The sequence below is a fragment of the Cebidichthys violaceus genome, unplaced genomic scaffold (genome assembly GCF_023349555.1).
Source record: "Cebidichthys violaceus isolate CVI_PGR_0920_01 unplaced genomic scaffold, fCebVio1.0.p SCAF_9, whole genome shotgun sequence".
Lineage (NCBI taxonomy): Eukaryota > Metazoa > Chordata > Actinopteri > Perciformes > Stichaeidae > Cebidichthys > Cebidichthys violaceus.
In genome coordinates, this window is record NW_027176975.1 from 6,280,911 (window position 1) to 6,286,910 (window position 6,000).

At 42.6% G+C, this 6,000-nt stretch overlaps 1 protein-coding gene across 1 annotated transcript in view; it reads left to right on the forward strand.

The window, feature by feature from the left end:
- The window catches only part of bmpr1ba (bone morphogenetic protein receptor, type IBa), a 65,078-nt gene that overhangs the window by 514 nt on the left and 58,564 nt on the right, over nt 1–6,000 (forward strand). The gene's annotated exons all lie outside the window — the stretch shown is intronic.

Consider the following 6,000-nt stretch of genomic DNA (forward strand, 5'->3'; position numbering starts at 1 on the left):
TATGTTTAGTTGCATTTATGTGAATGTGTGTGATTGTGTGTGTTCAAGGTACCAGAAAAGAACAATCTCTTGTCCATATGTATCTGTGTAGTAGTAAAGGTAATGATCATATTAATTAGTAGAATTAGTGATTTTCCGAAAGGTATTTGGGCAGCACTGAATGTGATCGCTAATTTCGCAGTGATGATTTTCATCTCACCACTTTTTTTTTAAGGTATTACACATAATGGGAGACATCATAAAAAAAAAAACAGCTGGATATTTGAACTCTATTGTGGTTGTGAGAGCAGATCAGCAGGTACACCTTGATAGCTTGTGTTTAGACGACTTTAAATCCAATAACTTTCAGTCAGTTTAGATGCAGCTTTTTATTGCACCAATAGTTCCTGGATTATAGCGTTCACATGGAATGTGTCTGCCGAATGCTTATTTAATGAATTCTGTAACAATATTAGTACTGATTATGTCCACAGCAGTCCAACAATCACGTTACTCAGGTAAATGTCACAAAACGTTGAAGTGCTCTCTGTCGGGATTCTTTGTATTTGGGAGGATGGATCTACGTATTGTACTAGTAGCAAAGACCTCCTTTAATTTCTGAGACTTGGTGAAGTGAGCGCCCTTCTTCAAGGGCTCAGAAAGCTGAAAAAAAAAAGAACCTCAACACAGCCTCCAGCGCTGAATAACCTACAACCCAGTATTCCCCATACACCCCACTTATACATACACACACACACACACACACACACACACACACACACACACACACACATACACACATACACACACACACACACACACACACGGGCATGCACTAAGTATTCAACTCTCGCTCCGAGTCCAGTAACCAGGTCCAGGTGTTTTTTCAGTGTGGGTTATGACAATAGTATATCTGTATGTGTGTGTGTGTACGTGTGCACATGAGCAAGCATGTGTGAATGTATATCCAGATGGCATAACGCTGTGGCTCCAAATCTTACCTCACCTCATCTGAGGGGGATCCGGGGGCAGCAACACCGGGGAACCCCGCAGGAAAACACTCAGCAAATATGAATGAGAGGAGCAGACGTCCAGATGTGTGTGTGCGTGTGTGTGTGTGTGTGTGTGTGTGTGTGTGTACTGTTTTCCTGGTTTGTCAATCCAGTTAGTATATGCAGTTGTTGAGGCTTCACAAGGAACAACAATCTTATTTAGGTCAGGAACACATCACGCAAACCTGACAAACAGCTACGTTCTCAATTGGCTGTGTAATTGAGTTTCACATTGCAGCTGTAAACAGAACATTTCCCTCATTTTCTTTTCCCGTTGTGTGTGTGTGTGTGTGTGTGTGTGTGTGTGTGTGTGTGTGTGTGTGTGTGTGTGTGTGTGTGAGAGGGAGCAGTTATGACACTTAAAAAGTTTCAGACATCTCGTGACGCGAGACAAGGTGTCTGATTCTGACTGCTGGAAACAGATAACAGCGCTGGTGCTCAATCTACGCCGCCAAGAATAGCAAATTTGTTAAAACCAGACTAAAGGTCCGTCTGTTGAGTGGGACAGAGAGAGGAAAAGACTGACACAGGACACTGATGACCATGCACAATGAACCTATGGAGCAATATTCAGTTTATATCAAATGTCTGGTAAAGTCTGATTGATTTATTCAACGTGAGGTAAAAAAAAAAAAGAATTGTTAACATACCCACATATCACAAAAATCTGTGGACGTATTTCCATGTTTAAATATGAAGCTCTCAGAAAGTTCAGAGGAAGTTAGATTTGGATCTCCCTACAGGGTGAGCAGTGGTGGCAGCCAGTGAACTTTCTCAAGTTTTCAGAACGACGTCCAAAAATGTTATAGGATTTTCAGAAATGTGTCGCGTTCGTAACGTTTCCCATCTGATACTGCGATGGTTGCGTGCCTCTCACGCTTCTCCACTTATAGGGGGGACGGGACCTTACTTAGGAAGCCGTAAATTTGCCTTAAGCACTCGAATCCAATTACAGTCACTGCATTATTTCTGTGGAGGTAAACGTATCTAAGGAAATATGTTGATCAGCAATAAGAAAGACATCGGGGCAAACATTGTAAAGAGAGTTAAAGCTGTTGTTCATGGGAACCTGGGGACAGTTTGCCAGTGTTGTGCCTCGCTAATATCCAATTTCCTCAACTTAGCGGTGGCGTCGATAACAATCAAAAAGAGAAAACAGCCGTGAGCCCGAGGCCTTCTTCTCAACGATCTATCTATCTTTCTTAATTACGGTGTCAATTTGATTTATAGGAACGTTCCAGCATTCGTCTTCACAGGAATTATGCAACGCAAGGTGTTTTAGAAAGGTTTCCACAGGCCTTGAACATTATTAAAAGCTTATAGAGTTGAGGCGATACAAAATGAAGACCGGCTGTAGTATTGAGTGAAATAAAACATCACGTTTCTCAGCATGCCTCCGATCTCTGTCATCCTGAAGAAATGTGCTAATGTAGATTTAGACCATTTTCTTGTCTCAATTAAAACCTAACTCATCTATGCTTTGAGAAGAGGATTTCTGTGTAAAGCAGCTGACTTGTTAACAACATGTCCTCTCTTGTTTTCTCCTCTGCAGTGCTTTAATGCCATTATGGTTGAGGTCAGGTGTTTTTGTAAGAAAAAAAACAGCCTTTCAAGCACCACTCCAGGTCCGTGCGGCAAAGACGGGACTGTCTCTGTCTGCCAGGCAGGCTTCCTAGCCCTCACATGTCAAACAGCAGAAGTCCTGATACATTTGTTCAGATTTATTGAGGGTGGATGTGAACAGGTGATACCATTGAGGTACACCAAGTGTGTAAACTTTATCTTGACAAAAGAGTCACTCAGCTGTCTGAAGCTCAAGAAACTCAAGCAACCCTTCTTTGAAATATCTCCACTTTCCAAACAATGCTTTACATTTACATCTGGAACAAAAGTTTATCTGAGCATTTCAATGTGTTTTTTTTTTTTTAAAGTGACTGAGTAAGCATAATTTAAAATGTGTATGTATGTGTTACATCTTTGTCTCCACACACATGGAGCCCATCCGTTGTCCTCTGAAGCTGGGATGAGTTCAACATTTGACCCTTTCCTTTTCTAGATTGATCTCTTGCCCATTCGAACAAGTATATGCACTGACACATGTTTTAACTGCGCATCACACAATATACTCCTGGGATTTACTCAACAAACAAACAAATATTTTCAATGTTCTTTTATGATTTTAATCTTAATGGAGGGGCCAGTGTATAGTACATTTGTTTAGATACTCCGGATAATAAGAGACTTGTTAGTGGAGCTCGTGAGTTGCAAGAGACAAGGTGGGATCTCACAGGAAATGTTCCTGCTGGGTTGATGTAGATGAATGGTGATGAAGACACTGATATGGCCAAAAGGATTGCTCACAGCAACAGTAGTTGTGTGCCTGTGTGTCTACAGGCTTGTGAGATAATAAAGTTGAGGTTTCAGTGTTTTTTTGTTCAGGTGTGTAACGCACATAGTGGTGCGTTTATATGCACGTCTGTGCTTATCAGCCTTGTCTTTTCAGATCGTGCTCAGTCTCATTATTCTGATCTTCATCTCCATTACTCCCCTGTTGGCCCTCAGGGCGGACATTCATGACGGAGTTGTTCTGTCCCGGTGCTCTATAATTCACACGGGGCACACAGTTCAGCCACTCCTTCCCCGGTCTTCCCCTTTTCTTTTCTTTTGAATGACGTGACAAAAAAAGATTTGGCTTCAGCACCTTTTTTAGAAACGATGCTTGAAATGCTCCAGCCCTCTGTTTATTGAGGACAGCTCCAGGACCCGAAGGGAAAATCATAGTAATCAACAAAGGACTGTGACAAACTTTGTGGGCTCAACTAAGGCTGCTGGCCACAATACTGCCCCGATAGCAGCATAGGTTGATGACATAAAACAAGTTCAAATTATGATTTATTAGCCCGGCTAATAGCCCACTGAATCAGTTAAGGCTTGTGTCCCACAGGCTGGGTGTGAAAACATACTACCAGCCAGCTTCTGATCTCACGATTCGGCTATTTTTTTTCTCACTGCTCTCTAATTCACACCGGTCGCCCCTCTTTAGGTTCTTTCCTCTTTGTTGTTTTGGGCGTTCTGCACCCTTTATGCAAAGTCATTTTCTCTAATCTCTCATCACCTTCTGGTGGTTAATCATCTCTTTTATACTGTATATAGCGATCTGCATTTTAATGACTAAATAATAAAAAACGGTGCATTGTTGATAAGAACATCCCTGATCACAAACATTAACAGGTTGAGCCCTGAGGGGGCTTTAACTCGCGTAGAGTTTTGCTTTGAACTGCGAGGCTGTTCTGTATTTGGTCGACCACGACTCTGTCTTCTCGTGTTTGCTTTGGCTCGTTCCTAACTATAGTAATCACCGGGCCTGTAGTTCACTCAAAAGAGAGAGAGAGAGAGAGAGAGAGAGAGAGAGAGAGAGAGAGAGAGAGAGAGAGAGAGAGAGAGAGAAAAAAAGAGAAATGATGGAGTGATGAGTGGGGGACTCAAGAAAAGTAGAGGAGATATCCATCTGGATCCACTTTTGGACAATTTCATCTCTCCTGCCCTCCAAACCTGAGACCCCCAATTTCCACGGTGCCTCCTTTTGAGCTGCCATTCCATCGAGGATGGGAGAAACATTTGTCTGCGAGCGAGTGTCATTCAGGAAGTGCCTTTCACCTCTGGGTGTAGACATCCTCTCACTACTCAAGACTTGTATCACGATGACTACATGCAGAAGAAGTGGCCTGGATATCAGCAGTTTAAATAGAACATGGAAGAACTGGATGACTAACTCTTGATGAGCATTCTCGATAAACAGCGGCATCAAGTATCAGTTTTGAGATTCCTTTTTCAGACAACTTTTAAGTTGTGTCTTTGCCAGTTGTCAGATTTCTAAAAATCTGAGAGATTAAAGGTCAGACTGAGTGATGGAAACTGACTTCCTGTTTTAAAAGATGGGATGTGGAAAGCGCGTGAGCGGTTCTGTTTTTCGATACTTCAACGAGCCTGAGGTCACAGCCAAACAGAATATCTGACCAGCTTTACACAATGCAGGCGCTTTGACTTTGACCAAGCCTCCAGGCCTCCAGTGTAAAGCTGTAGATGAGGTAAACGGACAAAGAAGTAGGTGACTCACTGCGACTCAGTCATGTTATTAAGTGGAGAAAGAAATTGTAACTGTTAAAGGTATTATCTGCACCTCTTTGTTGCGTGTAGTTGCTTCTTCATCTTGTGGTCTGTGTCCCTCGCAGTCTTTGACTGACTCGTCCTGTAGTCCTCCACAAGCATGCATTTAGGTCTGGAATGATGAATGTCTTTCTTTGAGTTGTGCAGATGTGTCTTTGGCAAAGGATCAGGGTATAATGTGTATAATCAAACTCAGAAGCCACTAGTTCTTCTCTTTCTGTCTGTCTAAAAGCCCTCCATCTGCTGCTGCAGCACCATTGATACCCTGATACCTCCTGTGATTGCGTTCACGTTGCCTTTGCAGACACCACCTTCCCATGAGGCATAAATTCATGATGAGCTCGTCAATGTGTCTTCCAAAGTCATGATTCCAGAGTAATTCAATCCGATTCATACCAAATCCAATTTTTGCCCCCGAGATAGTGAGTCTTATGCACATGAAATCAAATCTCGAGGGGGTCTGTTTCTTCACTTACATGTCTGCTGGATTTATACATATCCATCTCATGAGCAAATGAGAATGTGAAGCAGGCCTCTGGGAGTCTTTGCGTTGTGTTGTTTGCAACACTGTAATGCTTATTGAATGAGTTTATTGACAGATGGATGCAGCAAAGGGGGGGGGGGGGGGGGGGGGGGGGGGGGACTCCGTTCATCACTGACATCTGCTGCATGAAAGGATATTTCTGATCTAGTGTGATGTAAATTTCCTTTCGAGACGAACGATGAGTTTAATTGGAAACCGGTAACGGGAAGTAAACGTGAGGTTTATAGAAGTCCTAGATCACATCATGCCAGATACTGT